This window comes from Diprion similis, chromosome 11 (assembly GCF_021155765.1).
Source record: "Diprion similis isolate iyDipSimi1 chromosome 11, iyDipSimi1.1, whole genome shotgun sequence".
Classification (NCBI taxonomy): domain Eukaryota; kingdom Metazoa; phylum Arthropoda; class Insecta; order Hymenoptera; family Diprionidae; genus Diprion; species Diprion similis.
Window position 1 is genome coordinate 10911356 of NC_060115.1, and position 11655 is coordinate 10923010.

The following is an 11655-nucleotide window of genomic DNA, read 5'->3' on the forward strand; positions in this document are numbered from 1 at the left end:
AGTTCATTTATCCCAACGGTCTTTTATCCGAAAAACATTTTTCAGAATAATAATAAATTGGATGTTGTTTGAAAATTTAAAAATTTTGAAGTTCTTTTCGGTATGAATTTATTCCTTTTTTTTACAATACAGCTTTTCGTAATCATGACATTTCTCCGTTTTTAACTTTCGTTAATTTGACTTTCGGGCTTTATGGTCTTTCGGAAATTTAAGCCTCGCCCACACTACCAACAATTCCTTAGTTGCCACGAGATTCTAGAATCGGTAATATGAAATCTTAAGGGTAACATCGAAGAGCTTTCTCCACGGACTTCCGTATGTCGATAACATAGCGAGCTGCAGCAGCAATCTGTGGCTTGTGGTTATCAACTGAAGTTCATCAAACCATCCGCTGATGTGATTTCCTGAAGCAGCCGACGCGACTGAAGACATAGAATTGCGCGAAATTTAAGGGTGTACGAGACGAATGCTCAGGTAAAATTGTAGTAAATCGAAACGAAACAAAACGGACGTTGAACAGGGCAACTGAAGCTGATCAAGTTGAATCTGATCCAAGAAAGTCTTTGTGATTGAGAAAAAAAGTTTCAATTTTGAATTTTGATTATACATAATCACTAATAAAGTTATCTTTTCATCTGTAACTCCTTATGGTTTGAATGATTCTATTAAACAATATATCATTTTATACGGAACGAATTCCTTATAAATAGTCCGAGACAGATTTTTTCTTGAGCTTGTTAGTTGACGTGGCGAAGCAAATTCGACATTTACAATATATGATATAACGATAACGTAATAATTTTCATACGTTAAACTTGTCGTTCAACAGAAAATACTCTTTGCCTATAATCACAATTTGCCTCGTACGCTCTGTGGAGAAATTATTGACGAATAAAATCCGTTATTGCTCAACAGAATTAGATGCAAAATATGAATTTTCTGTAAAAAAAGTAATAGCTTAACGAGATTTCTATGATGTAGTTAAAACACCGAAATGTTTCTCATAGAGTTGTAGTGTTTTAAAATTTTCTCAGCTATTTTTAAAGCTCTGCTTCGTCACGTTTTAGTTTCAACACTTTTTTAACACGACAGTCGACCTCATGTTTCCTTGCCGCATGATCGACAAGTCGACATAATAAATTATAGCATCTTTTCAATCCATGATCGACACGTGAACAATCACTTGTGTAGCAAAATTAAATTCAACAGACAGAATTTCAATCCTTCAGGCTTCTTCTGTCAGCGTAAAAATCGTATAATTTTCCAAAGCCTACGCAGAATCGATCGACATTTGTCATGTTCATGAATCTCCATATGCTTGGAGTATAAATGTGTATCAAGCCACACATCACCTAGCAATTCTTCTACCGGAAACAATTGTATGTATATAAATATTTTCGCAGAGCTTAATTCCGGACTATTCATTCAGCCTGTGACTCCACATTCAGAACCATCGTTCGAATGGCTGTATTGATTGTCCAGTACGATGTTTGCTCGAGGCTTTTTTTTCTGTTCACCCGTTATATTCCGCACAATGATGTCAGGTACGGTTATTGAACTCGTGTGTAATCTACCGGTCAACTCAGCACCCGTTTGACTCGGAACAAGAACTGTAATCATGACTTTGACAGACGGACTCTTTCAAGAATCAATCGTTGATGGAGCGTGCAGGTTTTTTTTTTTTATTATTTATAAGCTGCAAAAAACGTAGCTATGCGCAGTTGTTGTTTTTTTATTTCTCCACGGTATGTTACGGTTCTTCGACACCTTCGAGGCTTCCGCATAATGTTTTCCTATCTTTCTTTGAAATCACTTTTTCAGAGAAGTTCGATCGATGTCGTGTTGTTAATTTGACAGTAAGCATACGTTTTATTTTGTATCATTGTTATACGTTGCGGCCATTATTCGATAATCGATTGTTCTTTATATTAGCACGACCTCCTTACAGTGTGCATCGCGATCTAGAGGATTTGTTTATCTTACTTTAATCTACAACAAGCTTGCATTGCGTATCGCAATTGTCAATATAGTTGTAATTGTTATTAATCAGCCTATAATAATCATAGTTGTTACTTAGCATGACGGTGATTTTTTTTTGTTGAAAAAACATTCGATTAGTGGAATGCGTTTATTTTAATTTCACATGATGTTCAGGGTGGATTTTATTTGTATTACACACAATTAAAATGAAATCGCATTGAAATAAGTAGCATTATGAGTGGCCAGCATTCGTGACCAGTTAAATAAAATTAAGTGTATTATTTGGAATAAGTTTTTTGAACAGAAATACTAGCACGAATTAAAAATATGAAGACGATCTCGACGTACATATTAAGACTATGTTACGTTGCGTTGGGTTAGCGCAAGTATGTTCAAATCCATTTTCTCAATCCCACCGGCATTCGTCCTCGACATCTTGTTTTTTCTTCACTTCTCATGTGCATTTGCAGTCCTGACATTTGCAGTCGCTGCCGGACTTGCAGCCGCATTTATCTGAAAAGAGAAAATTAACGATTCGTACAATTTTTGTGAGAGTAAGAATTAATAAAAAATAGAATTTTCGTATCGTCTATTCGTCACGATTCAATAAAATTTATGATAAAAAATTGATTGCATTGCTTTTGGCTCTTCGCTTGTAAAAGCAGCTCTAAAGTATTGGGATTGTTACTTTGCAAAGCGTCATCTGGTGGTAAAAAATCAAACTAATGCAACCAGGCTGAAATCTGATCGTGTTTTTTCGCGTTTGGATGGTAGACCAGGTACATTATTCATCACGTTTCATTAATTTATGTAAAATAAGTCATTCGTAACCCCAAGAATTAGGATTTGCCTCTATTAAAGTTAAAAACTTAGTTTATGTGGTGACAAAAATGGCGCCAACAACCAGGCTCTGACGTCATGACGAGATTTTTCGATTTGAAATTTGCAAGGTGTTGAAATGCTCTGGTGAAATAATCGAGTGCAAAGGAATTGCAGCAGACAGTTTGAGTGATTATTTTTGCCAATACTTTAACACGTATTTCATTGATTAAATGAATTTTATTTTTACCTCCTGGTGCATCGCAGCATTTGCAGTCTGATCCACACTTGCATGATCCCTGGCAGTCACCTGAAAAATGACAGTAAAATATAAAAAAAAATTTCGAATCTTGTACAAAGATCTACGAGCCATAGTTGGTAACAAAGTTTCATAAGTCGGAAGTACTTGATCAAAAAGCACCCAACCCTTATGCGGCAAGTTTATAAGGCACGATATCGCACAAAACGATCATCGAATCATTTCAACTCAAGTGATTGCCTGCATCCTGTACGCATTCTGTGAACCGGACATTCCAGAAACGCGAACGGATCAATAGTCACGCTATCCGGTGACAAATAGTTCCGTGCATAAGGGGAGCTTTGATCGTATATCGTAATGATTGGATGTCATTAAAGTTATACAATTATTTTTTATAATCGGGCAAATAATGCATGTACAGAAATAAAAATTTAGAAAAAGTTCGTGCAGCGAGTACCAACGCAGTCTCAGACAAAGTTGCTTACTTAGCACAAGTGTTTCTCTCACTTGAACAAATATTTTCTCGATGGCTGGGCTGCACTCAAAGACGAAGTTTATTTTTTTTCCGGTTTGGTTTACCGTTAGCAGACCGCAATAATTGCGAGTTAATTCTTATCGCGAAACTGAATATCCTTCAAGGCCGATGTAAACCGATGACTTTCCTTGACGAGGAAGGTTTTTCATGGAAATCTTACGATATAAAGAATCAGATTAGGATGAATTGAAGTTAGAAAAGCGTTTATTCACCGTTCATTAATGTTTGAATTAATCTTTTGTCATCCTTATCAAATTTTAATTCAGCCCGATATGATTTGTTAACTAATTAAAAAATTTCTGTCCACCTGTTCATTTGGCTCAATTAAAATTTGACATTCATTTCTCCATATAAATTAAAAAATATATTCTTTTCTCAGTGCAATAAAGAATCCTTGCAAATGAATTCTTAATAAAAATACTTCAACAAAAAACTACAACGGTTACACGTATTAGTAGGGATTTGACAAGGTATCTGTCTACGAACCTTTGCACTTGTCGTTGGGACCCGGCATTTCTGCTGTGTTTCTTCTTGCTTGTCTCTTGTATCTGAACGAAACTACGAGACACTGTCGGTTTGCTTCTCGGTGTTGTCTGATGTGGCATCGGGCGAACGTGTCGCTTTTATTGAACCGCAATCCCTTCCCTCTTCGACGGCAAGTCCCATGGCCGTGTGCAACTCTCGAAACGTGCCATGCGCAAGGCTTATCATTTTTCACGCGGCCAACTCGGATGGGCAAGTAAAGAGAACAGGCAATCGCGATAAACTGGCCGGTGCCACCGCATGACCATGATATGAAACCGTATTGCTTAACGGTCCGAGACAAAGTCCTCGCACCGATGATTTTCTCAGTAAAATGTTCAAAGACAATTACAAGTTATTCCTTTGTTTAATCTATATTTATTATATTAACAAAAATTCCAGGCTATTCTGTTTTGTTTCGATTTGGCGCGAAATAACTGATCCGATTTTCATCAACCTTGCATTGTTTGTAGTAGAAACTATCGAACGTAATCTGCACCTTGTTTTATCTTGAATCGTTAGGTTGGGGCAGAATAATAACAATAATAATAAAAGAAGAGAAAATTCAAAAATACACTGCTTTTAAAAATAGGTATACTTTTCTAATTTATTTTTCCTATCAAATGTACGTACGTATTTCTTCTTACTCTCACAATCAGAATAATGATCTTATTACAGTTGAGCTGGGTACAAATAAGCGAACTGTTTTCATAGTAGTTTAAATTCATCGAAGGTTGATGAAAATTTTGTTTAATTACGTTAATCTCACATGTTGAGTGCGTAATGAGTGAAATTCCAGATACTGTAGGTGGTCATCATTTCATCTCCTTTTCAAATAAGATTTCCTTTTACTGGCTGCTGATCATGAGTGGAATTCCATTCCAACCACTCTCTGTTTTTTAGGTGTTGGTTATCAATGACTCAAAAATATAGAGTCAATGCTGACAGTTGGCTCAGCAGAAAGTCGCATCCAACGCTGCAGAATATCAGCGAAATATTCGACGTGATAACCGGTTGCATTCGCAGCAGGAAAGCTTGTACGGAACTGCGATCGTCAAGGCTTCTCCTAGGAAATATCTGCTTTTCGTTTGTAGGTAAAATAAAGCGATAGAATTTTCGCAGTTATCGAATTTCGTGCAGGTTGTAGGTAGGTACGTAGGTGACGAAGAACGCTGCTTGGTTGCTGGTAATGCAGATGTCACGCGTTGAAGGTACGAGATATCGTCGTTATCGGAACAAGAATCTCCAGAGTTATAACGACGATTGGAAATTTTTTTCATTCATAAATTTTTTTCTTTCGCAGCGTCTACTATTATTTAAATCCACAATTTGATCTTACCGTAACGATATTAACACAATAATTTTTATGTTTCGCAGAGATTTGCGTTGACATACGCTTGGTTCAATTACTTGCTTGGCGTTGTAAGCTAATTATTCATTCAACCTCTCTCTCTGGAGTAATGGATCGGTCTAGCAAGCTTGAATTTTTCATTCATGCACGTTCCTTCATTTCCATGGGTCGTAATAACAAAATTTCATCTCTCATTGTTGATAAAAAATTAACGGGTACAGAATTCACCTCCAAGCATGCTTCTTCAACTCAGTATAATCAGCACGGACTCGATGACTATTAACTGCTTGTGTTATTACAATAATTTTCATTTCATTCTTCCTCTTTAGACAAACAAGAAAAACAAAAGTAAATCAACGGATTTTTCATCCCGATTTAAACTTTTTCCCTACGAATGCTTCGAACGATAAGATAATTGGTTTTAATCAGTCTAGATTAAACGTCAGTAACGACCGCCGGCTTGTTTGCTTTCGGTAAAAGTATTTTAAATTTGTAATTATACCATCTCAGCAGCCGATTACAAATTAAGATATTATCAAAGTTGTAGGAAACATTGTGGCCGGATGATTTTGCGCAAGGATTTAGCTAGTTTTCCAAAAGTTTTTAGTGCCCATCACTGCATGCGCTCGCGGACTGGCTCGAAAGCCTTATGCTAACTATCGGAATACTAAGGGGGGGATTATAATTGTTAATTCGTTAAATGATCCGCCGTAGAGTCCGCCTTGATATTATTCGTCTTCCAGCGCTGTGCTCCGTTTCCTTAGCTCAAAATTTCCTCAATAAACTCCTGCAAGACTTCAATGAAGTAGTGCGCAAGTCTGGAAGATATTTCATTCCTCGCTACGTCCTATTTTATTCATTTCCATACATCATAAACCATCCCCTAAAGGGTATAGCGGAGAGATAGGCGGATTTAACTGCGTTTCAGTTTCTTCACGCACGTAGGCATAACCGACTCGAAAGTTCAGTGTTCACTAGTGCATATGATTTACTTGTGTGCACAGGGTGTCCCTCTTTAAATTGCATAGTCAAATATCTCCGAAACTGTGGTATTAAAGGGGTCGTCTAGTGTGAAGGTGGTTTTTTTTAGAGGTTCTTTTTTGGGTGTTTTTTTTAAGACAAACTATTAAATAAAAATTTTTTACAATTTTTATATTATATTTATTGACATTTAAACAAACTTTGTACATTTTTTGGAGACGAAACAATGAATAGAATCTAATAAAACCGATAGGAACGTATGTAAAAAAAAGTGTAGACACGATATCTCAAAAAGCAAAATTGAATTTTACAGTAGAAAAAAAAATGTCAAAGTTTCGATATTTTTACATGAAATTCTACGACTTTGACGAGAGAATTTCATGTATAAAAATACGTTTCTAAAGGTTTTTTTTATTTTTATTTTGTAAAATCTATTTTCCAAAACGGAGGCTGAAAAAAATTTATTACACTTTACAAAAATTTCTTACATTCGATGAATTACCACAATAAATCGGTGTGCAAATTTAAGATCGTAAAGGTCAGGAGCCGTTCGAGTTAACGTGGAGTAAACACTCTTGGTGCGAAAGAAAAGTTAATTTTTGTTACAAAAATCAATTGTTTGAATATTTTTATATCTTACAATAAAAGCATAAAACTTTTGTTCAAACCGCTTTGATGGAAAGTATAGAATAAGTTCGGAGAAGTACGGCTGTTTTATTCGATACGTGACAGGTTCGTAACCTCGTGTTTTCATCTTTGTTTGTCGCAGGTGTTTGAGGTTCTTGAACGACGCGTGACGCTGATAACGTTCGGTGACAATTGCACCTTACATACAACAACGACGGCGGCTGTTAAATCGTCCCGTTTTCAAAGCGTACGGTTTTCCTACATGGTTCCCCATTTTTATATTTTTTTTTTCTACTGCTGCATGTGACTATACACCGTATGTATTTATACGCGTTGCCACGAATTGTCGACAATTCGCGAGACTGCTTTCGTTTTTATGTTATCGAAACGACGGTTGAAGGGAGAAGAGAAAATGTCAGAGAAGGAAATATTCAAGGTATTCAAGCCTCCCTTTCGACATCCTCCCTTCCTTCCCGCCCCTAGATCGCAATCTGAATTCGTTATGATCGATGCCGATTTAACATCTCAAAATCTCAGCAGAAGAAGAAATTTCTTAGGTATTGATACAAGCGGAATTCTTTTTCTGTTTCAGGTATCTACGGGACACGTTTAACCGAGTCATAAACATGTCGAGAGAAAATGTGATGAGACGGAAAATGAGCTCGAAGAGTGTAAGTGAATAAATAATTATGTTAAAATTGATTAGAAAATTATCTGTGTTTTTGGAGAAAAACTCTTAAGCAACCAAAATTAGATTATATGGTTATTTTTTCAAATTCGAAAAATGTGTACAGCTTGAGTTATTCTAGTAAAAATGAAATTATTTTGTCGGTAAAAGAATTCTCTGAAAATCATTTGAGACCGTTTACTTCTCGAAATTGTAACCAACTAACAAAAAATCCAGATATTCAATGATCATAATTTATAAGTGACGATTTTGAGATTTAGAAAAAAGTACATAATCATTATTATTATTCAAAATCTAGTTCAGATATTCTATGAAAACAAGTAAAATAGATTTTGAAGTAAACAAATGTAAGAACGATTTAATTTCTCTGACGTTGTTAACGCAATAAAGTGTCTACGGTTGAAATTGAGTGCTTCAGATTTTTTTCAAACATTAGATAGTAGATTAACTTATAGTGCAATTGTTTAAAAAAATATCTTTCAGCTGTAACTATTGCGTTCAGCAGTTCAACATTTGTTATCTTGGTATTCGAATAATCAGTTTCTAGTCTTTTGGAAATATATAATTCGAGGTTCGCAAAAAGCGCGTTGGGCTGATCTGACGACGAGAAAACTTTGCTCTTTTGAGCAAGTATCAAGCCCGAGTAATTTCAACCCCAGCACAGCGTCCTTTTCTGGTAACGTAAGATTCGCAAGACGGTTTGAGACGCTGCGCATCCGTTCTAGGAAAATGCGGGGCGTTAAGCCCCGCTCAAACTCTCGATACTCGCCCTCTCGGGAATCCCTCAGGACCTCGCGACCTCTCCAAGACCTCCAGGGATGAGGAGGTCGACTTGGGCGAACAAGCGCTCTTGTGATGTATGACCGAACGCAGTCGGCGCTGACAGCTCAATACTAGACACAAGCGGGACGTAAAATTCTCTCGTGTCATGAGGTGCATGGGTACCAGACTCGGCCTTAACGCTGCAGCGAAGGTTGTGAAAAATTTTGAAAAAATTATACACTCGGTGCCATTATTTTGAATGAACCCTTTGGTCCCTGGTTCGAGAAATTTTGCGAAGCTTTTAGTTGTCCTCGGTCCTCGGGGATGAAATACTTGTTTAAAAAAAATTTTTGGTGTCAAAGTTGGTCAGCTTATTTCTTTGAAATTTTTACTCACTGCAAGACTAATTTTGTGTGGATTTAATTTGGAAATAAATGTAATTAAAGTTGATTCAATATCGAAAGGAAAGAGAAATGCGTGAGTGTAAAAACCGAGCAAAGTTTGATAATCAATATTGGTGCTCTGTGCGAGTAATTGATTACTCGAAAAAACGGTTCACCGAAATTTGAATGAAACGGTTAACCGAAGTCTATGATTAATCTATGAATCGCACAACCTTAATCCGTATTCCATACACCATAACTTGATACGAAATTTTGAAATCGCCTCTTTTCATTCGCTGTCGGATTTCAAATTGTCTTTCTTCAAATTCATTCATGAATAATATTTTCCCTCAAAGGTAGTTCTTTCCATTCTTTTTTTTTCCAAGTTTTCCAACCATCCCGGGATACCTAATAGCTATAAGGTATAGAGTACGGCGTATTTTAACGAAGTAGCACGGAGCTCGTGGATTTTTTTTCACTCGACGGATTATAGGCTAATCCTTGGGCCAGAAAAGGAGTTATGGTTTGATTGGATTATGCGGAAAATGACGAGAAAGAAAGAGTGAGAAAGAGGATGAAAACGACTTGAGAAAACAGTGGAACGATGTGGGCGGATAATTTGTTTCATTGCGATTATCTCTCGAGGTTGAATTTCTAGTTAACAAAATATTTCATTTATGTTACTCCGCGACTCACATCGCCTGTTTAATTAGGCACTCGTTGGGAACTTGAACCTCGGTGTCGACTTTACGGTGCGCGGTACTTAGGCTGCAGGCTGAAATACTATGCGAAAATTTTCGGCCACCCTCCTCCGCCTAATGCATGCGATAATTATACAGCTTCTACCAGTTTCGTTTTGCGCTCTGAATGTCGCCGTTGCACCGTTTGAAGTTGGAACGGGATAATCCCGAGGCCAATTATGCAAATCAGCGAAATTTAATAAAATCCACCTGAATGTGATTCTGAAAGTTTTTAAACGTTTCAAACGTCAGTTAAATCGGTTCGCATCTGCACCATGAGTTATAATAAAGTCGATAACAATTCCGAAAATGGTTAAAAAAAAAACAAAACAAAAAACAAATGTTAACCCTGTACCGTGGATTTTTTTTTATCGATTAGGTAATTCACAGCAAAGTTTTTTAAAGTCCTTCGATAACTTTGCAGGTTACAGCTCATGTCTAAACGCAGTTTTTACATTGAATGAAAATAAATCGAAAGACTTTATTGCGAATCAAACATTAATCACACAATAATTCAAGTTTCAAATTCAGCTGAGTTGGGTAAAATTTCAGTTCTAGTATAATAATTTTTTATTTCAGGTCTTGTTAGATTCGTGGATGAAAAAGGCTCAAGTACCCGATACTGACAGCTCTGATTCCGGTACAAGGGTTTTGTTAATAATAAACACGCGAATGTTCACCAGATTTTTTTGAAATAATCAAGTGGCAGTTTTTTTTCAACTAAAAATAAGTTAATTTACCACCAATGTACTTTTGTCCGTGTAATGTAGTCGGTTTCACGGAAAACTTTTACAATCTTATCACACAAGAAGATCTCCAACCAATCAATCAGCGGGTGAACATTTCTTAGCGAACAAAATCAGGCCGACGAACGTGGCGATAACAAATAACTTCACAATATCGTTATTCGTTAGTCACTGCAAAAGTTTGAAAAGATTTGCAAAGCTAGAATATTAAAGTTAGGATCGTCTAACAATATTGTACGTGGTCTTAAATTTTCCTCAAGCTCACAAGATTTTAAACGATAAGTTTTCGCGTTATTAAAACTCTTCAACTTAAGTTTTATTCTTTTAACTTCATTCCATCGCGTTTATCTGAGGGGTTGAACATCCCTGAATAACAGCCTGTATGTTTGACTGTTTCTATGCCAGCGCCTCCGTTTCTGCTGTTTGTTCCCAATTTGCTACGTTACAAACAAATCAGGCAAAGTTTGGCATGCAATTTTAACCTCGCGACATTTACTTATATCGACCATTCCTTTCCCACGTCGTCGTGCGTCTCGGCGCCTCTCCAAGTTCGAACGTCACATCGCCACGTCGACGTCTTCGTTCCCCATTCTTCAATCCTCTAGGCGAGATTTATTGTTCGACCTGTTTCTCAATCCGTGCAAAAATCACAGCATTTCAAAAGCAACTTCGCAGTGAGCCTCGGAGGTGGAAGGAAATCATCAATTTTTCTGCTTTCAACACCTTCGTAATATTCTGTTAATGATTGTCTGTTGTCTGAATTAAATAGAATTATATTAAGATTATCCATAGCAAGGAATCCACGTGAAAATAAAATGAACAACTAGTGTAAATATCTGGAAATTTGTTTCCATGAAAATTGTGTTTAACTATTTTATTCACTAACTATACTTATCAAAAACTGCTGGAATATTTTTATTCCTTAGATTCAGTTACGATTTACTAATCGCTGTTGAATTTTTCTTCCAATTCAACTTGAGATTGATTAGTTCGAATCAAACTTGCCGATACAGTAGCATATACGCTTAAAATTAACATCCTCTTATTAGTCTGGCTCGGAACCTTTTACGATCAGACTTGGGGTGATAAAAACTCGTGGGATGAAGCAGCGGCGATAGGAAGTGCCGTCAACTTGACTGAACAGTTCAAAAGTTGTTCGACGGTATACTTATAGGTATATACCGGGCGTGTGTATCAGTCTGTAGTTCTTTATCGTCGATGTACCGGGATGTTGTCCTTCCGGGCAGGGATCGAGAGGAAAT

General features: G+C 36.7%; 1 long non-coding RNA gene across 1 annotated transcript; it reads right to left on the minus strand.

Annotated features, from left to right (window-relative positions):
* Positions 1–2244: 2244 nt before the first annotated feature.
* LOC124412118 lies at positions 2245–4239 on the minus strand. The gene is made up of 3 exons (XR_006929762.1): positions 4080–4239; positions 3050–3109; positions 2245–2493 (listed from the first exon to the last, which is right to left on the minus strand). It is a non-coding gene; the product is annotated as an uncharacterized LOC124412118 (long non-coding RNA).
* Between the last annotated feature and the right edge of the window lie 7416 nt (positions 4240–11655).